A 26,467-nucleotide genomic window follows, 5' to 3' on the forward strand; every position below is an offset into this window, starting at 1 on the left:
TATATAATTAAGGATTATTTTTTCCTTAATATTTTACTCTAACTAGTTTATTGTACTTCATCTCGTTATTTACTCAATTTGCTCGTAAGAGCCCTGAACGAGAATAAAATACCTTTTTACTCACCTACCAACTTTTGTTCGCATCCCAATTAAATTGGTACCAAGTTTAACGAATAATAAAACCATAATGAATGAAATAATTTCTTGAACGTAATTTTTAAATAAATTGGAATTCCTAAAAATACATTTTTGTCCCACTTAATAAATTCTTTTCTTAAAAAGATTTTATCCAAGTTCAAAATTCTAAAACCAAAATAATTCCGGTCAAAAAAGTGGAATACTAACTGCTGAACAAGAATTAGAACGGTGTATCCCCAGAACCTCTATAAAAAAAACATTTAATTATACTGAACAGTATTTAAATGATACGCCGGCAAATTACCCGAAAATGGCACTTTTTAGAGAGAAGCGATCTCTACTTGCCAGTTACTAATTGTGAAAAAAAATTTATTAAAAATAAAAAGATGAGGAGGGGGAAACAAATAAACAAATAAGAAGTGTCCTGTATTCATGGGGTGACCAACGTGCGCGTTGCCACATTTCCAATAATGAAGAAATTGAATTATTCTAAAAAGAATATTGCATAAGATAAAAAAAAGGGGATAAAAGTAAAAAAAAAAAGAGAAGGATTACCATCTTGTACCAAGGATGTAGGATACACCAGCTGAAGTGGACAGGGTAAAAGAGTAGTTCTTAAGAGACGGCTGGGAAAAGGGGGTGACTAGTCCAAGGCTATATGTACACTGGTGCTGTATAGACAGCATCTTCATCTTGAGAGATATTCTAAAATTGAGTTTACCCTGTCAATTTCATTTCATGAATATCAAGTAGTCCTTGGAATTCTGCTTAAATTTATTATGCAAAAAGTTTCCAATATAGTTTAGCGGGGGGGCGGGGCCTATCTTACTATAGTTGTTTGGTATAGTTTGCTCCTAGCATTCTAATTTCCGTTCAAATAAACAAATCGTGCGCATCTTCTAAGATTGGAGCAATTAATTAAGAGGTTTTTAGATTCATCTTCGTAAGATTTGATTGGGGAACTTGATGTAGATAAATTTAAAAACCATATTCAGTAAGTAGATGGATGAAAATATGGATCCAATCAGAAATAAGCTTTAGGAACATTAAAGGTAAGATTCAGGATTCAGTTACACATTCATTAAGAAAAGATTGGAGTTCTTTTCAATGAAACTAAAGGAACGGTGTAATGTTACCATATCTCCAGCTCCTAAATTTGTCTCCATAAGCCCACCTCTGAAAAAGCAACACGTTTCGACTCACCTATGAAGATTTTTTTTTTTTTTTGTAAGGAAGAAGAACTTAAAAGGGCAACCAAATGAATAAAAACCAAAAAATCCAATAAGTTGGTTAAGACTTAATAAGGAAGGTGAAAGAAATGACCTTTGAACCGAAAAATGACCAAAAAAAACTTGGTGGTTCAATAAATAGGAATTCACCTGAGAAATTAGAGAGAACATAGGAGTCAACACCAGTTTTCTGTTTATTGTAATTGTGAACTTTTGAACTGTGCGGAGGCTGTACTTGAAATTGTACCTTTAAAAGCGAACAAGTTAACTATCTTTTTTTAGTTACTCCAAGTTAAAGAAAATTGTATTCCATGAACTGCGATAAGAGACAGTCAAGCGAGTGATTGGGCAACGGAAGTAGCCCTGACAGCTAAATCTTTCTAACTTTATGCTCTCTATAGATGTCTTAGATAACCTAGAATGAGCTGTGGCAGGTGCTGTCAATGATTTGGGACGGTCTGAGGTTCAGAAAATGTAGAAGAAGTGTAGCAACTCTTGCTAGAGGTTACCAAGTATCGTAGAATCGTAGAAAGATTACTTCCTTTAACAAATTTTGGTAAAATCTTTATTAGGAAGTCAAACAACAAAATGACTCCCATCTGTTTATACTTCGACAGAATCGAATCTATATAAGTATCACAAGAGCACGCCAAGAGACACGATGTTCATAGAATAAAATAAAACAAAAAAGTTCCCTAGGGCTGTAGCTGCTCTACTGGAACATATTCCTTTATGGGATGCTTTTAAAGATTACTTACCACCGTTACCTTGGTCTGCACGCTGTATAGATTATCCAGTTGGTACTGTCACCAACAGAGAGAGAGAGGACGTTCTATATCATATACATATCATTACCGCTATAAATCTAAGTTTTCCTCGAGCTTGAGGGTAGGAGAAACATTGAGGGGTAAGAGAAGGAGAGAGAGATTAAGGAGGAATATTCCCTATTATTTTTATGGTGTACTCCGCACTACTTTATTATGTTTTATTATAATGTTTCAAGTTCAATGACTCGTAATAAAATGATTACTATTGTATCACATTAAACTTTGTAATTTTCTTGATACAAAACATGTGTTTAAATGACCCATTGGAACTTAATAGAGCTGCAAGAACAAGAATAAATAATAGACCTATAATATTTACGTATAAATGAAAAAACGTTAAAAATCCCAGCTTATTTTATTTGCAAATAAGAATGAATTAATCAAAGTTGCGTTCAGATTATTGAAATTTATTTAAAGACAATTAAGAAAAAACTAAGTATTTGCTGAGTTCTAGACACTATACTGGAGACAGCGTAGAGGATCAAATGAGCCTCGGCTCACATGAATACGTGCGTGTGGACAGTTGCAAATACGCTTGATAGGGTAATAATGATAGTAGCAAGGAAATACAAGCGAGAATGACAGGTAATAGGAGCTTCTGGTCCTTAAAGAAAGTTTTGCGCTTTGGAACTCTATCGAGAGAAGCCAAATTGCATGCTTACAAGACGATTTTGCGACCAATTGTGATGTATAGGGAGCGAAACGTGGGCTCTTACTAAGGAGGATGAACGTTTTTCCAGTGTCTGGGAGAGAAAGATTTTGAAAATAATATATGGCCCCCATTCTGGATGGAGACAGATAAAGGATAAGGACCAACAAGGAAGTCAGTGAGCTTTATGCTGATCAGGACCTAGGCCTTATCAAACAAGGAAGAATTAGATGGTTGGGTCACTTGGAACCAATAGGGGGAGGAAAGAATAGCCAAGAAACTATTTCTTGGATATCCAGGAGGGGCTTGAAGGAGAGGGAGGCCCCGGGTGAGGCGGCTCGACAATGTTGAGCAGAATCTAAGAGATTTGGGCGTAAGAAGACGGAGAAGAGCGGCCCAAGAAAGGGATGAATGGCACAACATTATTAAGGCGGCCAAGGTCCTTCCTTGGACTGTAGTGTCCAGCAAGAAGAAGTTCAGATTATTGAAGGATCACATTCCCGAGTGTGAAAAAAATGAGGATTACTGATAGCCCTGAGGATGTGATAATCAACAGAATCGTGAACTGGGCGAGAAGAGTAATTTTAGGTACACGAATTACGGGATTCGCTTAATTCGACGGTAATAAAGTAAAATGATCAAAGTGAAGATGTTTGAAGATTAAGAAACTAGATAATAAATTGTTTTAAGCATTCAGTGTTCATTAATATTTCAAGTAAATAGTTATTAAACAAGAATTCTGAGCGTAGTCCGCTAGTTATATCGTATGAAGTAGGCGACACTTAACGTATTGGTTAAAAAACGTTCTGGTTAAACAGACTGAACACTGTGGCAGGTGTTATATGTTGTGTGCAGACGTCAGAACAAAACCAAACAACATTAGAATATGAATGAGAAAGTTCACGGAGTTTCCATTACCATATATGTATTTATATGACCGCCTTACTAAATAAAGAAGGGTTGAAGAATTGAACCCTAATACAACGAGTGAAACTATAAAACAGCGAATATTAGGGCTACCCAGTACAGTTTAGGTTGAACTCCCCAGGTGGGGGTCTAGTGCAGGGAATCACAAAACTTTTTTTTTTCTGGGTACAAAGGAAGTTTATTATCAATACAGCCAAATATTATCAGTTTATTGATTCTATACTGAGGTAGAAGAACATAAATTATGTTTTGTTAATAAGGTGGTGATGTGGCAGACAGGTTTTCACAGGCACAAACTCACTTTATAGATTATGTTGCGCATCATTCTCTCATAAATCATACAAGTTTGCGCATTTATATGTTAATGGCAAAAAGGGAAATCATAGGCGAACAAAAGTATATTCTTCGCACGGCTTTGACTACCTTTGTATTCTCTCTTAGTAGCCGAGAAATCTAAGTACTGTTATCCACTAAAGATTCATACCCTATACTGAGAGCAATTGTCCAGATTCTTGGACGGACAGCTACGAACAGACAGAATCTCCAGGCTATTCTTACACAAATATTTCATATTCTTAAATAGTTTTGACAGAATTATCAATTCACCTTTATTATTTCGTTTTTCTTCATTAAAATCGAATGTGGTATAGGTGCAGCTTTTGTGATCGATGGTGTAGCACATGGATACTCTTTGAAAAATGTCGCCAGTATATTCACGGCGCGAATTATTTGCCATTAAAAAAGCAATGGAGTACTTATTGAATAGTAAAGAAAAGAAAATTATTATCTGTTCTGATTCAAGAAGCTCTCTGGAGGCAATATGCAAATTAGAAACGGACAAGTTGATCCAGTCCATAAATACGCTGCTATACTTTTCTGTACGCAGTCACAAATCAATCATTTTTCTATGGATCCCGGGTCACACTGGAATAAGTAACAATGAAACCGCTGATAGGACTGCTAAAGATGCCACGTTACTGGACAATATGTATGAAATTATTCTGCCCTCAGACTGGATAAAAGACTGGAAATCAATTTCCTCTAACTAATAAATTGAGGAATATAAAGTCCACACCAATGAAGTGGTTAACATCATGTCCGAAACAATCGCCGTGAGGAGGTTGTGTTAGCCAGGTTGAGGATTGGCCACACGTTATTAACCCATGGTCACATCTTCAGAAGAGAAGAACCACCTATTTGCTCTTGGTGTAACGTTCCTTTAACTGTACGCCATATCCTGCTTGAGAATGTTCCAAGTATTCCAGAGCTTGGGCAAAAGTTTAACATTCCTTCACAACTGGAAGAAGTATTGAATGACAACGAAAACAGCGAAGAAAACACTCTGCAATTCCTTAAAGATATTAAGGTTTTTAATTCAATATAACAATGTATATATATTTATCAGGATGAATGTATTTACAGTCGACTCTCGATAAATCGAAATCCAAGGGACTACAAGAAAAATTCGAATTATCGAGAGTTCGAATTATCAAGAAGTTTGAATTATCGAGAGTCGACTGTATTAGGATGAACGTATTTATGTTATTAGGACGAATGTACTTATTAGGATGAGTGTATGAGTGCGTATATAAATTTTATGTAAATAGGTGATTTTAAAATTTAGGCTAGATCTCAATGGGGTGCGAGGAATATCGAGTACTCCATCACAACATCATTAGTTAGTTGGGTTAAAAGGAAAGAGTTAGGGCAACCAATAAGGTTAGTTTCGATTAGATTAGATGTTAAAGTAAATCAAGTACTATAGTATAGTGTCTATTTTCCGGTCTAGTTCAGGTGCAAAGGACCTTCGATGTTGCGCACCTTTCAAAACAAAAAATTAAAACATATCTGGTAATCTGTGTCTATCTACTTATTTCTTAAACTATCACGTGATTAAATAAATTGCTGTTGTAATTACTTCGTTGTTAACCTTGCGCAGTGGCAATATCGTAACCAATGAAGGTCTCCTGAACTTGCGATTATTGCTAGTTGAAAACTAGGCCTGCGAAGCTAATATGTATTGTGGTACTGGGTTCAATTCCCCGGTCTTAGGCCTTGGATTTTATTTAATGGTTAATAAAAAGAAATTTATAGTAAAGAATGTTTGTTAGTCGCCTCCGTCCACGACACCTAATTGGTAGTTGGACATTAAGCCCCGCCTGAAAAAATAGGCGATTACTTTACTTTACTTTTACTTTTACTTCGTTGTAAGTCCCAGCAAAAAGAAATTCCACCTGAGAACAGACTTTGACTTTGGGTGGAATTTTTGTATTAATTACTGTAGCTACACAGCTAATCCCGGATCCAGCCAGTCTAATTGTTCCCAAAAAATTACTATTAACTGACGTCATGAAAAATTAATTGTTTTTCTGTAGGTGAAAGATATATTTTCCCTGAAGATGGCAAGCAAGATCGCCTCAACGTACGAGTAAAATTAATTTAATAAAAGAAAAAAAAAGCATGCGTACAAAAAAAAAAAAAAATTCATTGGACATTACCACACCCAAATGCGGGTAAGTCAATAATTATTAACAAGTACCTGTATATAAAGCTTAAATTTACAACTAGGAATAAATTATTTTAAAGGTTTTTTTACTTAATGAATTATGGGAGGACAGTTAGAGAAAAGAGAAATAAATGAACTTGAAGCATTAACAGTAATGTCAGACTGAGCAAGTAGGAAATAGAAACAGTTTGTATTGTAATGTTTTGGCCTCTTTTTTAAGGGCGGTATACCGACAGACTAAGGAACAAGAAGTTGGGACGGAGGTGAACAGGCAAAGGGCGGTACTACTACCTAGCGAAAGGTATATAAAAAAAAAAATAGAATGCTTTTAGATTAATTGATGTGATAACTTGATGCGATTGTGTGTGTGTGTGTGTGTGTGTGTGTGTGAATGCTGGCCATGGAAGGGTTGTTGCGTCACACTACTGAACTTTGAAAGGGTCCCCTGTTGGCTCCCTATTTAGCACTCCTCCTAGACGCGAGCTATTATTCCTTGGTGTATACATTGAATGAACTGGTCCTATACACTACCTTTCTTGCTACAAAGTTAAACACAATAATGAAAGTAATTATTAATATTTTAAAACCGTTAATGATGTAAAAGGTAAGATTATTAACAATAATAATCATAAAAAGGGCTAAGCAATAGGCTTTCTGACTACAAAAGGATATAAATCGAACATTTACAAGAAATGAAATGTATTGAATTGGAAATACAACTTAATTATGGGACATAGACTCCTTAAAAATGGCAAAAAAAAAAAAAATCAAGACAGACAAAAATCGCCTTATCTGGGGAACAAAAATAAATAGTAAGTAGTAATTGCCTATTTTTTTCTGGCTGGCTTTACGACCATCAAATTTTGGTGCCGTGGACGGAGGCGACTAGCAAACATACTTTACTGTAAATTTCTTTTATTAAACCATTAAATAAAATCCAAGGCCTAAGACCGGTAATTGAACCCAGTACCACAATACACATTAGCTTTGCAGGTCTCGCAAAGGAAGTGAAGAAAGAAGGAAGGAAAACCAGGAAGTGAACCCTGGTTAATCCCTGAATAATTACAGCATTTACATTTCTAACATGGATAATTCTATTATATTTAAATGATTTTGAAATCATAATTTTATTTACTTATATAATTCTCAATACGGTAGCCGAGCGGTTAGAGGCGAAACCTGCAAAGCTAATATGCATTGTGGTACTGGGTTCGATTCCCGGTCTTAGGTCTTGGATTTGGTTTAATGGTTAATAAAAGAAAATAGTAAAGTATGTTTGCTAGTCACCGCCTCCGCCCACGACACCTAATTTGGTAGTTGGACGAAAAGCCGGTCAGAAATTCCAGGCATTACTTTACTTAATTCTCATTAACTAATCAATTAAAAAAAATAATCAGTGATTTCAACCAATTAGGAGAATGTTACAAAGATAAATCAGCGAGATCAGTAATTCCAATAAATCAGCTGATACTAATGTTAGATTATTTATAATACTACCATATCAGCTGTAGTTTATAATTATAATTCAACATTTAATTTTAAATATTTTAATTGATAACAAATGAAATTAAAATTTATAAAAAATGTTTTTTATCTAGAAATGTACCGAATAGTTCAATGTTGCCAATTTAATAAACAGCTAGATTTCCTTACTCCAATTATTTGTGTGTTTGAGAAATTAACCAATTAAATTCATGCGATAATTTTTCTTCGTTAATTTTGAGCAGCACTCTTGCAATTATCATTGAAACCAGGCAATCGTTTAATCTACTCAACAGTATTGAAAAAATTATCCCCACGTGTGGTATTACCATTGATAATTAAATAGTAGCAGTAATTTTCTGTTATTAATAAGAATATTTTACGAATTACTGGCCATTATTGGGAATTACAGAGCAAAAGCATCATTAAAAATGAATTTTTCTTAATTTAATAAAAAAATTTGAAAATGAAGTTTAAAAAAAACAAAAAAGAAGTGCTCAAAACTGCACTCTGTGAACAGAAGGCGTACTAATGTAGTTGAAGGGCTTACAGTAGGGCAGCAGCACTTACTAAAGTACACAACTAACCCCTATAGGAGCAAGCTGTAACTAACTTAAACTGATAGGCTCAAAAAGGGCGCCACTACATTTAAATTACTTATTTTAATAAATTAAATTTATTCGATTGTTAAATGTCCCAAGAATGTTATTTTGATTTACTTACTTCTTTTAAAAAGAATTTTTGAAATTCCTAAATTTTCTAAATTGAGTTTTTAAAAGAGAACACCGTTTCCAGGGTTTCCAGAAAATGAATACACGTTTTTTCGGTGTATGTGCCACAAAGGTATACTTATAAAAAACTGTTGTCCATTGACCTCAGGTATTGTTACCCAACAGAAACCAAATTTTATTGATACAACTTTTTTCACTAAGTCCTTTAGAAGACAAGTAACTGAAGAAGGACCTTACTAGGGAATGCAGTGAGAGAGCAGGATAGACAAACAAGGAGAAACAGAGCAATAAAGGATCCTCGATCTAGTAAATTATGGGCGAGTTAAACTGCGCGAACAATTCCGCGCTCCCAGTTAGTTCCAGCTACTGGATATCGCCCCTCCAGATATATATGCAGCCTACCATGTAAACGTTGAGAATAATAATCACCATATTCTTCCCGCAATTTACCTAATTAAATTTTACCGCATCTCAAAATTGGCACTAATTTAAAATAAAAGGAAATTTTTAAAGTTAGCTCGTCCAAAATGAAGCCTAAGAAATTTACCACTCCCCCAGCACATCATTAAAAGTCGTTCGCTAAATAAACTTGATTCAATTTCACAACTAAATCCATTACGTATTTTAGATAAGCTTTACATTTTCACAGCTAATTTATAACTTTCTCTTACTTGATAAGTACAGTGTTATGATCATGTCGAATTTTAACATAGATTTTAAGTTCCCACCGGAAACACATCTGTTTTGAGATCTCGGGAATCGGAAACAGAAATACCTTTACGTCAGTGATCTGTACCTCCCGTAATCAGTGCGATATCATCCACACGCAACGGAAGCTTAAATTTGGTGCGAACAGAATTTGGCTAGGTCAGTGTGGATAGTGTGATTGCTTACGTAGAAAGGAGCGTTAAGGATTGTGCATAGGATTTTCGATTGAAGGGATTGGATATGGTTTGACGTTGGGACGCTTTGCAGCATCGTACAGTACAAGTGTAGAAATAAATATTTCTGTACGAAACTTCGATCTATTTCAACATCGTAATTATACAGTTTGATATGTTCAAGAGTATGGTATATACCTTCAACTAGAGCACCCTCAGCACATCGATTAGGGCATTTATTTGTTTCTAATCAGAATAAGTCTTTTGGCTTTCAAAGAACCAAGACAGATGATAAAATCTATTAATGGAGTGGGGGAAACAAAAAGAATGTCGACCTTGATAAGTGCAAAGAGTAACATCTTAATTGAAATGTACAAATAATGTTAACTGAGTTAAGTACACGGCATTCTACTTAACGCGCTAAGTAATGGGAAATGTACTATTGTAAGCGCTTCACCGATTGCACTTCCGCCGCTTCACTTGGACGCAAATACACCTTGGTTTCCATTTAGAGTGTCGATAGAAAATCCGGTTAATAACCTATCAGTGTATAAGGAAAACTAATAGAAGAAAATAATGGAGAAACCGTTAAACAATACTTTTTTTTTGGGTGTAAAATAAAACGCTATCAGCTAATTGTTAGTGACGGATGTCTAAAGAATACGCTTGTCTAGTTAATGACTATTTGTAATTATTTAAATTGCTAAGTAACTACAGTAATTTTGATTGTATAATCAATCCTCAAGCTAAGTCTTTATTTAGAATTATGTTGTTAATAACAGGATATCTCAAATGGTCAAGATGAATATATTTTTTATTATTTTTAGTAGCAGATTAAGTATAAATTCAGGATTAACTTTAAAATTACCCCGGCGGTTGTTAGTTTGAATTAAAAATAATAAAAATTCAAATGATCACAAGAAAATATTGAGCTAATGGGACTACTATCTTAAAACAGAAGTAGCTACTTAACAAACTGTGGCCATCTTTATTCATTTGAATATGTAAATTCATAATTGTCTTTTATATTTTACAAGAAATTACGAGAGATTATTTTTTTTTGAAATTTTCTAGTAATTTTGGCAATCTGTAATGACAGTGGAGTATGTTAAATAAATGACCACTACTTAGTATTATTAAAGGTAATTTACGTTTTTAGGACAATGGACTCGAGAGAAAACCCTATAACCCTTCTGAAAACCTGTTTTTTAAAAAAAAATCTTCATCAACAATCAATCAACTTCAATAAATCATGCTGCTTCACGTATTATCTATAATCTAAATAATTTATCAATCAAGATTATTTATTGGTTTGCAGAAAAGGAATAAAAATTCTACAAAAGACGGAAGTCGGTAGAGATTGAGTAAAATTCAGCTGAACAGTTACAGCTAGAAAGTACCAATGGCCAGCAAATTTACGAACTAAAATAAGTCTCAAGCCTCTAAATGTTCAAATATTTCCGCAACTTAAAAGTAACATTTCATTGTTTACTGAATAAAGTTGAAGCAGACAACACCAGAACAAATCAAACTTTGGAGAAGCTCTAATCCCATTATAGAAGCTTAAAACTTTAGTGAAAATGATATCAGTTAAGAAAAGTCAAAGGAGTCAATGTACATACTTGTAGAGCAAAGTGTTCTGGCTGTAGAAAACTAAAAACGCGCTCAAACATCGTGAGTTCAAGTGAAGCTGATTCAGTTTATAAATACGTGAGTAACGTGAGGGGAGTATTTACCCAATGGTGAATCTTCCAAAGAACCGCATTGCACTACTATGTATTGGCATTTACTTCATTAAGGAGCTCACCAACCGTCTTGGAAGTTTTTTTTTGGTTAAGCAGTAAATTGGTAAACTAGAAGATTAGGATGAGAGGAAATTGAGGCGTGGTAGTTGATGTAACGGGATCTTGTAGCAGTAAGTTAGGGAACAAGGAGATCTCGGTGCCAGGTAGAGTTAGAAACCAAGTAATGAGCATTACCGAATCTGCGGAGCTTTTTTGATTGGTAGGTTTAGTTGAGCCACAAAGTTCCATTCTCTGCATTTCCAGACAGGTTTCAGTATCATGGTGTAGATAAGTCGGTTGTTGTTTAGTGGTAGCTTCTATCGTTTGTCGAGAAGTCTAGAGAGAAGTTTTTATCGACTGTTTAGTTCTTTCCTTTTAAGTCTATTACGTGGATTCCAGGTTAGGCGTTTGCCAATGATGAGTCTTAGGTACTTTATAAAACGTAGTGTGCTATAGATAGGATGCTCTCCAGTTTAGCAAGTAATCCCGGATGAAAGACACGATCGAAAGCCTGAGCATCATCGCGAAAACACTCGTGCAATAGTTTAAACTAAAATAAAAATAGTCGCGGGGTAGGCTCTATTTTAAAACTTAAAATTTATTTCACGTATTCTACTCTTCTTGTATCATTGTTTACCTCGTTGTCAAAGTACGACATCACCCTACATAACCTCTTTTTACGATGTTCATTCTAATTAAGAGATTACAAATAAAAATATCAAGATGAAAAGTATACACGAGTATACAACAAAGATAGATATGATTCTGTATTATGAACAAAGTTCTTGGCAATCAGCTGTATTGATGGGTTGCAGAAAAATTTGTACGGATGTTGTCCTAGAATCAATGAGCAGAATATGAACAGTCTCCAATTTACAGGCGATCAGGATATCCGTGGATAGACATCAGAGATGGAAGGTGCCCTTGCGTTACATTGCATAAACTCTTGGACAATCATGCGAAAACAAAAAAGAAGCCCTCCTGATTGGACTTAGCCAATAGCCACTGCAGATCTTTGCCAATATGTAACGGAAGTTGGTTGGAAATCGGGAACACAAAAAGAGAAAGTTTCTGCTGATTTTGAGGAAGTTTATAAAACTTGAATTTTGGGCTGGGTAAATAACGCTAACAGCTATCGGCAATGAGATGACAAGTTTTATAAAACTTCGTTACTTAAGTCCGTAACTAAATTAAGTGAGAGTTCTAATGTAACAATGTTCATGTGCATTGCGAATAATATGTTGAAGGCAGGCCCAATAAGAGAACAGTGTACTCAGTGTATGTATAGAGGCTCCGTCACGCTTGAAATATGTTTAATTGTCCATTGTACGCAGTTTACATTGTTTTAAGCTCTCTATAGTCCTGCCACAAAAGTTATAACTATAGTAAAACGTAAAACTACTATTTCAACAGTGCTTTTTGTGACCAAGAATTCAAATTAATGTAAAAAAATATATTTATATCTATGCTTTATTTTAGTCAGACTAAAATTGTCCCGTAGGAAACTTCTATAAGGGCTGATTGTCAAGAACAACGTTCACAAACAATATTATATATCATCAGTTATTAATCTGCAACGAATAAGGTGAGTTATTTTATCGTAAATAATTTAATTGCAGTAATAAATGATCTCATGAGGAGCAGGCTGATATAGGACATTTTAGGACGGTGTAGTGTGGCCTTTCAACACTTGTGTAGAAATTCTGGCCCTTAAAAGGTTGTACAACCTTCAATTAAACTGATTGGCTACTATGAGTAAAGATTGTGGACTCACAGAATGACAGACAGGTAAGATCGCTTTAATTTTTTTAGAGTTTAACAAAAAAATTGGCCATGAAATAGGAACCATTTTATTTTATTTTTTCCAATAATAATTATCAATTATTTTCTTTGCAATAAAAAATGGTTTATCTAAGATCTGTTTGCTTTTTTCTTTCTAGGTTATATAAAATGTTTAAGTTGCCCTCCTAATTTGGAAGCTGGCCACGCCCAAGTGTAAATTGTGAGTAGAATTTTGTGAGAAGCTATTACATTGATTGTAATTGTCGCCAATCATCGGCATTTGTGCCGAATAAAGGGAATGGTTGTACAGGTATGTTGTGCGCTTAATATGGAACCAAGTATACGCCCCTGGTGGTATACCCCCATCCTTACTGAAAAGAATAGAGACAATAATTTGAATGAATAGCTGCAAAATGAGTCGGAATGATTCGACCATCCCAACAAAATTGGACGTTCAATTAAAAATTACATTCAAATTGAAGGTAATTTAACGCCTACAAGCTATTTTATTAAGTATAAAAAGTACAATAACTTTTTTGTTTTTTACTTATTGTAATATTTTGCATATATTGTGCATTATACGCAGGAAATATGCAATTATTACTAATTACATTTAAACATATATATATTTTTAAATAATTACTTATGTATTTATTAAACGTTTCAAGCTAGATTTATTGTGTACGAAGCATAAATTGTAAAAAGTTATGAGCTGTAAGAATAGGAGGAAGATGGGTTATATATTTCTCAAGATATAACTCATTCAGTATTCACAATTACAGGAAAGGAGAAGTTATAATTCGAAGGGAGAAGTCACCTGTAAGGAGCAACCAGAATCACAACCTGTTTAATTCCTATTAAATTGTTATTACCGTTATTATTTATTTCCTATTTGGTTTCATTTAGCCTCTCCCTTTCTTCGTCTACTAGAACCTAGATTAAGATAAGTTCTACCATCGTGCCCCTTCTAAGTATAAACCAGGAGTACTTTTAATAAGTCCATCTTATTAACAATAAAATGAAAGATTATAGGTTTAAGAACAGCCGCCACGAAGTAAACTAGGCTTAACTCGCGCCTAAAGTTAACCGCGTGATAACTATATTCTTAGCTAGGCCATTCACTCGAGGCTATTGCCTCGCATCAAGTTCTCCTTGCTCATAGTTTATTACAGAAGCCAACCGGTCATTTTATATGAAGAAGAAAAAACAGGTCTCAATTTCCTCACTTGGATATTCAATGAATTAGAATTCCAGTTGCTAATAACTAGGTGCTAGAATCCTCCTCTGGTCTTCCACTCTATAGTTTCTGGAATTGAGTTGCGTGACGTTAAAGTCGCGGCAATGTTTTATTCTTCTCAACCAAGGCCCACTTGGAAGATTTTTAGTCTCTGCCTTAACACAAGGTTTCTGGTCAAATTGCAGTTCTTTTTTCTTTTAAATCGCTACCTATTTATTATTATTCTTTTCTTTTGTTCGCTTAGATTCTTTAGTTAGTAGTTTTGATTTGATGGCGTGCAATTCTCCTGTCACAAAAACTATCAGTAAACTAGTCAATTCCTTTTTTGTTTTCGCACACTCCTACAACGAAATTAAATTTAAAAATAATCCTCAGAAAGTTTTGCAAAATACTTCTTCGTATATCCGTTAATAGATTCACTAAGCTCAAGAAAATTCTTTTGCGCTCTCTCTCAGTTAGACAATCTATCCGCAACATCCATAACTCAGAAAAGAAAATAGACAGAAAGTTCTAATAAGATAATTCACCTAAGTGCTAACAGAGGACGTCATAATAATGGTTTTGGTTAAGAACGATGAATCGGAAATACCATTTTATTCAATTCTTCAGTTTCTTTTAATTTTCTGAAACATGACACCAACGATTTTCTTGAAAAACTATTCCTACTAAATGTAAATATATAGATTTGAAAAACATTTGTCCAGGAAAATTCAAGTAAGAGGGCCCTTTTGGGGGTGATGGAGGTAGACTTCCTTCTTGGATGCCATTTTTTTCGGAGGGCTTTCCACAGTTGGTCCACCTATTTAACTGTTTCAATAAAAATCACAAGTGGCACACTGAATTGCCAAATTTAAATCAGCTGAACGGAAGTGACAGTTCTCTTGAAACGATTTTTCCCCAGAAACGGCTAACATGATTTAATTTGAACTTTGTACAGTAATTAAAATCATAAATCTACAACTTATATTTGTAATTTTTCAGACGCCACGGTAGCCGAGCGGTTATAGGCTAGACCCGCAAAGCTAAGATGTGTAGGTTTAGTGGGTTCGGTTCCCCTGGTCTAGGCGTTGGATTTTATTTAATGGTTAATAAAAGAAATTTACAGTAAAGTATGTTTGCTAGTCGCCTCCGTCCACGACACCTAATTGGTAGTTGGACGTTAAGCCCCCGCCTGAAAAATAGGCGATTACTTTACTTTTTACTTTTTTTTTATTTGTAATTTTTCTTCCAGGGAAATTCGATTAATGATACTTTTGTGGATAGATTCTCTCTAAAGTGACATTTTGTGTAAATTACGGTCCCCGTCCCTTGTGTACAGTTCAAAAGGGTTAAATGAATTGCTAAAATTGAGAATGATGTAACTAGAAGTACCTCCTCTTTCAAAGTGTAGTTAACATCCGAAAAATTGCTCCCAGTCTTTTAGGAGGCAAGAGTTGTGGAAGGCTTCTCTGTCAAAGGTCAAAGTGCACAGTTTTACAAACTATAATGTTCTTAAAAAATGAATATGGGGTCAAATATTCCCGATTTTGAAGAATAGAACTTTGAGATTGGTTTTTAAAGAAAAGTCGTTATAAATCACGCCAAGCTACTCTAAAGTCCATTACGGAATGGGAAATGACGTCGACCCCATAGTTGGAAACTCCTTCCTTGCCTCACTCGAAGCACAATCAAAGATATGCGCGTTGATATAAGATAAATCTAGAAGTTCAATTTACCCGAACTACCTTTAGTATAAATGCCCTGCAAGATAGCGCAAGCACACAGTAAACCTAGCCTCTAGGATCTCTTTCATTGAATCGCATTAATCATTAATTATTCATATCATAATCTGTTTAAATGTGATGATCAGCAATTGGGGCGTTACCAATAAACTCTTTAGAAGCCATAAATATGCTAAACGTAGATTTATCTGAGTGCAAATGTGACGGCCAAGAGTACAGGCCGCGCCTACTCTTAACTGGATAGTAAGAGATCTCAACGGATGTTAAATCAATTCGAACGATATTAAATTCTGGTAATAAAATTGCAGTAAGTTTAATTTATTGTTTGCAAAGTAGTCTCTGAGAACTCCCTGATCTGAATATGGTAGATTATACACCTCATTCCCTACAATTATACATTATTAGAATCGCTAAAAGGAAACATAACGAGAGAAAGATATATTGTAGAGTAATAAATAAATCGAATCTACTTCCTTTACAATCTCTTCAGCTCCCTGGATTCCAAACAATAATAGCCGGACTAAACAAAGACTGGAGAATAGTAAAAAAAGAAAAGGAATAAGGGGGACTTCTAATTCTTTAAAAGTTATGATTATATATATGTAAGAAATACCGAATTGCCGGAAGCATGGATAAGCAACGTAGCGTAACGTTTAGAAAAGGAAAAAAGTATATATAAAAAAATAATAAAAAACAAAACAAAGACTGTTTAGTGTGTACACTGTATTAAGTGTGATATCAGGAGAGAAGGAGTAGGAGACTCGAAGAAAATATCCTTATATTTCGGGTGTAGAAGGCGTGGCACATCAAGATAAACCGAACGCTCGCTGGACGCCACTTTCACACCATTTGATACGGTCTGTTAAACATGCGAAAATGGCTGACACAAAGGTTTTTTCCCTTTTTCTCTTCTCTTTCTTCTTTATTTTTTTAAATTTTCCCTTTAATATGAAGTTAGTACCTTTAAAAGGGAAGATATTAGCCCCAAGTACTGATAGTATATGTGCCTGCCCTCTTTAACTATATTTAAACACATACTGGTACTCATGGGCCAAGTTGAAAAGGAATGGTGAAAGATAGAATACCCAAGAAGCTTGTCAACGGCCATCCAGGGGGCCAGAAGGAAACGTTGAAGACACCGTTTATGTTGGCTGGATGATGTGGAAGAGATCCTGAATTGTGAGAAGATGGAGAAGAACTTTTTTTAATGATTTAAAGCACGTCAACATCTAAGGTTATCGGCGCCCGGAACTTTTTTCAGTGCACTGCCGGTCTCCGGAAAGTGTTCTCTCGTTACAGACAACACTGTCCATCACCGGACAGTGGGCTGTAAGAAGCTCCTAGGAAGAGAAAATCTAAGGGCCACAGCAGCTGGATTCGAACCCGGAATCTCCAAGTGGGAGTCCAGTACGCTAACTGCATAGCTAATCCCTTCCCTTGCAGAAGAACTGAGGCCTCAGGATAGAGAGCCTTGGAGGAAAGTGGTTGCAGAGGCCAAGGTTCTTCTAGGGCTATAGGGCCAGCCAAGAAAGAAGAAGAATGCCCAATTTCTCAACTCTTTAAAGAAAAATAAATAGTCAAATACTGTGAAGTTGATTAACATCGATTAATGGATGTTCTGGAAATGGTTTTTCCGATAGTTCTATTGTAGGTTCTAGGTTTTCACTTGAAACCACCTTGCAGACCGAGAAAATAGACGTTCCTCGTAAAAGCCTGAGAATGGCTGGCCTAGGCAGTTTTTGTTAAATAGTACAACACATGCAATTTCTATTGCCCAATTTATAGCTCGCTCAGAAAATATTATATCAATAAATATTATAGATGGTTCCAATTATGGTCTTGTCAAGCTTCTTACTATGGATAATTTGTTGAAAGCAAATGATCTGTATTATTATACTATTGGAGCTTTTAAGTTGCGCACTTTCATTATTAACGAATAGCTCATATTACTTAATAAACAGATAGCTTTTAACTGTATTTAATATATAAATATGCTGAATATATTTTATAATACAGCAATATCTCCTAGCTCTCTTAGCCAATAGCATTTATACAGTTATTTGTAAAGTCTATATTTCAGTTATATTTATAAGTTTTTTTTTCATTTATTACTAGATTTGGTATCGCTCAGTAATTTGCCTTTTTATTTTTTTATTTTTATAATTTTTTAATGGTACTGGTAGTTATTTCTGTTCATTTCTTTTACCCTAAAGTTGATATTTAATTTACAACTATTTCTGTTTATTGAAATATTTTCAAACGCAAACTCCTTGCTAAAAAGTCAGGTAACCTAATATGCGATAAATATATTATTATTTTTAATATTTATTTATTTTTGGCGCATCGACGACTGTGGGCATTAGCGCCCCTAGAACAATGTCCTTTTCTCGAACTAGAATGGCATATGTCTCTCTACCTGTTTAGCCTTCAACCAATATCTCAAACCAGTGAGGCTTGGTGGAGCCCCCAGGTAATTCGACCTAGGTTTACACTTCCCTTCATTGGTTATCGATCTTATTATTATTTATTAATTATCGATATTGTTACTATTATGCTGCGTAAATGTGAAGGACTTGTTTTACTGTAGTTCGGCTCTTTGGACATGAGCTTCAAGCTTTTACATAGAAGTATCTCTAAGGTTCCGTAAGATCAATGAAACTGACATTGGAAGAGTTTCTTCGATACTGTCTAGAGATTCTACTGATTTGTTTTGCATTACGTAAAAACCTGACTGTTCCATTGAACATAATAGATCATAGTTGCACACTGTTAGTGCATACGAGGTGTGTTCAAAAAGTAACGGGAATTTTCGTTTTTTGAAAAAAATATTTATTTATTCATCTACATTAATATTGTCGCCTTCAAAGTAGTCCCCTTCGCATACAATACACTTGTGCCAGCGCTTTTTCCAATCCTCGAAACACTTCTGAAACTCGATCTTTGTGATAGCTTTCAGCTCTTTCAGCGATTCGCTTTTAATGTCATCTATGCTTGTAAAACGACGGCCTTTTAATGTTCTCTTTATGTTTGGAAATAGAAAAAAGTCACATGGAGCCATGTCTGGCGAATATGGAGGCTGGGGCATCGTTAAAGTTTTGTTTTTGGCCAAAAATTCACGAACAAGCAATGAAGTGTGAGCAGGTGCATTATCGTGGTGCAAAATCCATGAATTGTTTTGCCACAAATCCGGGCGTTTTTTTCGGATTGCTTCACGCAAACGGCGTTGAACTTGTAGGTAGTACTCCTTATTGATTGTTTGACCTTGTGGCAAGAATTCATGATGCACTATGCCATTAAAATCGAAGAATACAGTGAGCATAACTTTCACATTCGACCGCACTTGTCGAGCCTTTTTCGGTCTTGGCGATCCAGAATGCCTCCACTGGGACGATTGAGCCTTAGTTTCGACATCATATCCGTAAACCCATGTTTCGTCACCTGTTATATCACGTTTCAGTAGATCCGCATCGTTGTCGACTTCATTGAGTGACTCTTGAGCAACTTCCATTCTCCGCTGTTTTTGTTCGAAATTCAACAATTTTGGAACAAATTTTGCTGCCACACGTTTCATACCCAAAACATCCGAAAAAATTTCATGGCATGAGCCAATTGATATGGCAACATCATCAGCGACTTCTCTGATTGTGATTCGGCGATCGTTCATTACCATTTCTTTCACTTTTTTCACGTTTTCATCGGTTGTTGATGTGCTTGGACGTCCAGGTCGTTCGTCATTTTCAACGTTTTCGCGGCCATCTTGGAAACGCTTATACCACTCGTAAATCCTTGTTTTACTCATAGCAGACTCACCATATGCCTTTATTAACATTTCACACACTTTATTTCATTTTTTACGCAAAATTTAATACAAATTCTTTGATCCATTTTTTTTAACAAACAAAAATCGCCAAGCTCGAAAAACACGTCTAACCTTAACGGCTGCCACTTAAGAAGTAAACAATGAATATTACTGAAAATTTTATCGTACTTCAGGGGCATGTGTACCAACATAATAAAAAAAATAATTTTACAATCAGACTCTCCAAACCCGCGAAATTTAAAAATTCCCGTTACTTTTTGAACACACCTCGTATTACTTACTGTAAGAGTAGTTATTGAACAAAATATTTCATCACCAACAACAAATCACAACTATCACACAAGCTTAATAACTAATGACCACAAACAAAATAAAATGAAAAGTTTCCCTCCAAAAAAAGGCCTCTCCAAACGAGATATACAAAATCTACACGTGTATAAAAAAAAAAATAAACCAGATGATGGAAAACTTAAACATATGTTCAATGAATATATCCTGTAGGTATAAAATACTTTGAAGCAATAAAATGTTAATACATGACAATATTAATATGTGTGCAGTTTGTATGTCAGAATTATGTGTCCAGTGTGCGTTGGAATTCTATTATATATGTATATATATATATATATATATATATATATATATATATATACTAAAACCTTTCAAATGCACACACGCTGACCAAGTAAGTATTCTAAGGAAGTGTATAAATATGACCGGAACTGCTGTGTTTGGACGTATTTAGCTGCAGGGTATCTACACGAGTATACAATCGCTAGATTAGTATTAAAGATAGTGTCTAGTTTCGAGCCGGAAAGTTACTTATAAACATGGATAATTTTTGTTAATAATGAAAAATAAAAAAAAAGGTTGACTAAGCTTAAATGTCGCTAACTGCTATTATTATTAATAATATCTTCTAATCATATATTATGTAAAAATGGTTAGAACTTCCGTTTGTATCAAAACCGTTGAACTTGTGAGTATAGCCAGTTTTACAGCTATAAAGTTTCTATACAAGTCAAGTTCAGTATTACGAAAAAAAAAAAAAAAAAAAAAAACGGAAATAACCGACACGTGGGTACAACTTTATTATAATATTTGGATATATTTGAATCTAATTAAACGCTGGGATATAACAGTCGATAAGTAATTTCAAAAACCTACTCGTAGGTTTTTCGAAAAACATAAATCACCGAAAAGTGGATAATCCTTTGTACTTCCGGTTGTAGATTGTCCTTTAAACTTTTGAGTACTGCGTTCAACTTAAACAGGAAGTTATACTGAATTGTTCCTTTAGCGGAAGAGACACCTAGTAAGTGTTCTTAATTGAAATTCTATGAACAAACTTTTTCGGATAGAAGTTGTAGATAACTACCTTGGTGTGTTTTAAATTTCAAGAAAATTGTCGAATATACTATGGAAACCGGAAGTTCAGAAAAGTCCGTTCAGTGTAATGGGTGTTTCCTGTGGAGGTTGATCACTATAATATTACAGTCAGATCCACTGGTGAGACCCACATTGGAATATAAAAATTTCATACAATTTTTGAGTAATTTCGTACTATCCATTGACAGTTGGCACCCCTTTCTACTTGACAATCGTTAGTCTTAATAACGGACCTCGATATCCAATTCGTACCACAAACTAGACACAGCAATCTATCGCAAATTTCAAATTGCTCTAATCCTTTCGTAGAATCTTTTGCCAGCTCAGTAATTCTTGGCAATCCACTACAACTGAATCACCAGTGACTCCAAGACTTCCTTGAGATCTGAAGACCATTATTATCATCGGATAACCTATGGAGAGTGTTTTACCGCTGGGTAGTCACTCTACTCGTACACTCGCAATTCACGCACCATTTACAATATCACCATCCAACTTATTTATTTTACGTACATGATTGTAAATAAATAAATAAATAAATAAGTGAGATATTTTTGTAAATAAACTTCTGAGTACATTTTCTGAATAGATTTTCTAAAAAGCAACTGTTTCCGTTCTGGAGATCTCAAGACGCGCATTTCCTGTTACAATTCGAAATAACCAAATTTGAAATTCTCACGATACTTTCCTTCCTTAGTGGAAGAAAATTAAAAAAAAAAATTATTTGAAAATTGGGAAAATCAACTTTACCATAATACAATATTATCAGTTAAAATAAAAAAAGATACTTATGTATTTATACTTAAAAATACTTCATGGAAGGCTAATTTCCCTTTTTATTTTGTTGCAACTAAATTGTTCTATAGTTAAATGCAGTTTGTTGCACATACATTTCTTCTGCAATACATTAAAGTTCCCTCTAGTTGTTGAGACATGTTTTCTAACATATTTAGTATTTATTAATACATAAATAATATATGCCTAATAGATAATTTGTATATAAAAATATATATTATTTATTAATACCTTGCACGTAGTTATGTACTAGCATTATATGCATGTGTAATTCAAAAATAAAATAAATTAAACATTAAGAGTAGGTAGTTAATATTAATGCAACTAATGACTCTTCTGTAAGCGTTGTTCCTGTGGTTTCTTCACAGAAGGAGCATTTCCTGCGGCCCATACTTTACGAGCAGCTCCTCCCAGTTTGCTACATTTGTTATTCAATTCTTCTCCATTGCTCCTTCTAATACCAGTATCTCTTTCCTTTATTTTTTGTCCTTGCTTTTCTACTTTATTTATTATTTTTCCTTATGTATTAACATTTTCCTGAATGCTAATGGCCTTCCATGATAAATTATCTAATTTTCATGATAATTAACAGCTTAGATTATTTTCTGTTTTCTTTAAAATTATTTACAATTTTTTTTTACAATAACCATGTTTGCAAATTATAATAAGAAATCTACATCAATTTATATGGTCGTTATTATGTGACAAGTAGAATATAAATGCAGGGTGATGGGTTTGTGCAAGAAACATTTGAGAGACTCCTGCAGCCAGAGATGCTGCAGACGTACCTTGGGTGGTCAGTGCGTGGGTAAAGGTTTTTGTTCTCTTAGTAGATTTTCTTGTTTCTTTTGAGTTAAAACAAAAAAAAAAAAAAAAAAGAAGTGAAAATAGGCTAAATATTTTGTTCAATTAGTCCACAGTGACTTTCACTAGGAGCACTATCGTTGGATATTCCCGTAGGGTGAACAGGAAAAATGTATAGCACTTAGTACACCAAACTGCCAGCTGATTATTCAAGTCATCTACGTTTCTGGACTCCAGCCAAGGAGGAGGATTTCAAGACAATATAATAATGATATGTCCACGTTTTGTAGTAGAAAGGAAACGAATGTTTGACGACATATACGAGGTATTTAGATGCACCATTTCGCTACGAAGACATAATATTCTCCACCAACCTCTATGTGCTTAAATCTGTAGCAGAGAATATATTTAAAAGTTATAGCCGATTAGAAAGAATGGAAGAAAATGCTTAGAGAAGGATTACGGTGATTTGAATTCAGGTTAAGCTATAAGGATGGCAGGAATATAGAGTACTGATCCATCCATTAGTTGTAAGTTTGTATGTAAATAGTTGGATATAGTAGAGGGATGAATGTGTGAAGCGAGTGTATTTATAAGTAAGAATGGAGAGTGAGTGATATTCTGGTGATAAGCACCTAGACGATGCTGGCTGTATGGCGAAAGCCAATGCCAAAAAAAAAAAAAAAGATTCAAACCATATCTGCTTCGCTTCAATGGCAGTACCCTGACTATTGGAAGAAAGATTTCATCTTTACATCTCATATATCATTAGAAAATTATGCTGAGGATTTAGATGACTGGGGATCTAAATGACGATTGGCCGAAACTAAAAAAATACCATTTTTGCAGCTAATAATGAGACAAGTTTCAATTTGGATTTCCAGGTACAAAAACCCAGCTGCTAGCAGACTGACTATCTTTTGCTAACAGTATCACCCTGTTCACTAAACACTGGCCGGAGATTGAATAAAGCTGTAGAAAGAGTATAAATAGCTCTGAGCACCAATAACCTCAAGTTATTGAATTGAATAAGAGAGAGATGAAGTAGTGAAAATCGCCTGATTGATGATAACCTTGTAGGCATCAGTAAAAAGAAATCAGCGGATAAAGTGCCCAAAAGAAGAAGCATGAGAAGAGAACTTTGAAGCCACTTAAGAAAGTCATAGTCTGGTACTTTTTTTAGAAAACAAAATCTAAGGCCGTATTGGATGATCAAATCCCGCTATATATTTGATGTTAAGAAAGTCTTTCACTACATAAGAATTTGCCAAGCAACATGATCATTTAAATTATCTCTAGAAACAACAACCCAAGGTGATTTACGATTCGATTAAGAAAGATCCATAAATTGAGTACTATGCAAAATATTTAAATTTACCTCTAAAGAAATCCTTAATAGATGTAATAATTTGCATAAAAAAATAATTACAATAAACATAAACATTATTTTACAATAACAATAATAAATAACTATATAACATGGAACAAGCGGAGGATGATGCAAAGATGGGAGAAGATTAAGAAACAAGCCGGAATAAATATACAAATTACTCAGAATGAAAATATTAAAATCTTTAAAGCGTTTAATAGCAATTAAAAAGAACGATTATTCAGTGGAAAAGTGAATTCTCGATTATCGAAATATTCACGGACATACGAGGGTCGTTTGAAAAGTCCGTGCAAAGTCAGGGAGATAGTACCACTGGCGCGTATCGAGGTTATGTTTAGTTAGTAGCATCTCTTGGAAGAACACACACCAAGTTTCAGCCAGATCGGTCTATTTTTTTGTGTTTGGCATTCGTTTGAATCGAGGAAGTCGAGTGATTTTCAAAAAATGGACGAAAAAGAATTTCGTGTGTTGATTAAACACAACTTTATGAAAGGCAAAACGCCTCAGGAGACTAAAGAGAAGCTTGATAAACATTATGGTGACTCTGCACCTTCGATTAGAACAGTTTATAAGTGGTTTCAAAATTTTCGGAGTGGCCATATGGGCACAAGTGACGCTGAACGTTCTGGACGCCCTGTTGAGGTTACTACTCCAGAAATCATTGATAAAATCCATGATATGGTGATGGATGACAGAAGAGTGAAGGTGCGTGAGATTGCTAGTGCTGTGGGCATCTCGAATGAACGGGTACATAATATTTTGCATCAACATTTGGACATGACAAAGCTATCCGCAAGATGGGTGCCGCGATTGCTCACGCTTGACCAAAAACGAAATCGTGTGAAGTGTTGCAAGGACGGTTTGCAGCTGTTCCAGAAGAATCCGCAGGACTTTAAGCGTCGTTTCGTCACTGTGGATGAAATATGGATACATCACTACACTCCTGAGACCAAAGAACAATCTAAACAATGGGTTACTAAGGGGGAATCTGCGCGCCAAAAAAGGCGAAGACCGTTCCTTCGGCCGGAAAGATTATGGCGACTGTCTTTTGGGATTCGCAAGGAATAATCCTCATCGACTATCTGGAATAGGGTAAAACTATTACAGGTGCATATTATTCATCGTTATTGGACCGTTTGAAAACCGAGCTGCAAGAAAAACGCCCACGATTGGCCCACAAAAAAGTCCTTTTCCATCACGACAACGCACCAGCTCACACCTCAGCAGTTGTGGTCGCAAAATTAATGGAAAAAGGGTTCCAACTCGTTTCACATCCCCCCTATTCTCCAGACTTGGCTCCCTCGGACTACTATTTGTTCCCCAATATGAAGAAATGGCTGGCGGGAAAAAGATTTTATTCAAACGAGGAGGTGATTGCAGAAACGAATGGCTATTTTTCAGACTTGGACAAATCCTATTATTCGGAAGGGATGAACAAACTAGAGCAGCGTTGGACGAAGTGTATAAGCCTAAAAGGAGACTATGTTGAAAAATAAAAAAGGTTTACCCCAAAAAATTAAGTAGTTTTTATTTTTGCACGGACTTTTCAAACGACCCTCGTATAGTAAGTATAACCAAACAGAAATAACTGCCCGCGAGTTTAATCAATGATAAGTGCTGGGCAATATGAAATGAATTCCTAACATTATTAATTCTAAATTTATCTTACAGATTGTAAAACTAATTTAAATAAATTTTACCACTCACCAACTAAGTAATCAATGACGGAAGTAACTCACCTGAAACAGAAATAACAATTATTTAAGTACAACTTTTTGAATTGGTTACTAAAATTAAATTGCTTCTTAAAGTAGAACGTGAAAAAATCATAATTGTAATGTAAGACTCGAACCCACTAAACCAACAATACATCTTAGTTTTGCGGGTCTAGCCTATATCAGTGACGCCTGAAATCTTGGCCAATAAAACCAATCACGTCTGCTGACTAACCCTTAGATTTTCTCTTTATAGGAGCTTCTTACAGCTCGCTGTCCGGTGCAGTGTTCTCTGTAACGAGAGAACACTGTCCGGAGGCCGGCAGTGCACTGAAAAAAGCTCCGGGCGCCAATAACCTTAGATGTTGACGCGTCTTAAATCATTCAAAAATTAAGTCTGAATCGGCAATTAAAATTTTTCAAAACAAAAACTTAGTACATATAAGTAGACTAAGGTACGTGGAGCTTAGTGACGCTACATGGGGTTTCACTGGAGAGCTTAAGTATTATCTAATTTTGGCGGGATGTACCCTCCCTAGAACCCAAAATTATGACGAAAGAATTCTCGTTAAAATTTTAGTTTTCACTTTGTTAGCTCACAAAAAGTTTGCAGATAATTAAGATCTCATTTAGGATTAGATTAAAATGATTACTTAAGCC

The 26,467-nt window shown here is 34.9% G+C and overlaps 1 protein-coding gene, 2 long non-coding RNA genes and 1 pseudogene across 6 annotated transcripts in view; 2 read left to right on the top strand and 2 right to left on the bottom strand.

Annotated features, from left to right (window-relative positions):
• MESR6 (misexpression suppressor of ras 6) overlaps positions 1–26,467 on the bottom strand; it is a 906,147-nt gene that overhangs the window by 718,363 nt on the left and 161,317 nt on the right. The gene's annotated exons all lie outside the window — the stretch shown is intronic.
• Positions 1–26,467, bottom strand: part of LOC141449991 (uncharacterized) — a 200,468-nt gene that overhangs the window by 155,563 nt on the left and 18,438 nt on the right. The window lies entirely within an intron of this gene.
• On the top strand, positions 5,461–14,308 carry LOC141449961 (uncharacterized). 2 transcript variants are annotated; one of them, XR_012455793.1, is made up of 6 exons: positions 5,461–6,283; positions 6,497–6,577; positions 12,774–12,942; positions 13,095–13,156; positions 13,247–13,418; positions 13,719–14,308. It is a non-coding gene; the product is annotated as an uncharacterized lncRNA (long non-coding RNA). The 2 variants fall into 2 exon arrangements; XR_012455794.1 differs by lacking the exons at positions 5,461–6,283; positions 6,497–6,577 and adding an exon at positions 12,463–12,739 and having other exon boundaries at positions 12,819–12,942.
• Positions 5,698–5,812, top strand: LOC141446334 (U4 spliceosomal RNA; annotated as a pseudogene).

Source organism: Rhodnius prolixus, unplaced genomic scaffold, assembly GCF_049639745.1.
Source record: "Rhodnius prolixus isolate KJV_2025 unplaced genomic scaffold, Rpr scaffold_1, whole genome shotgun sequence".
Lineage (NCBI taxonomy): Eukaryota > Metazoa > Arthropoda > Insecta > Hemiptera > Reduviidae > Rhodnius > Rhodnius prolixus.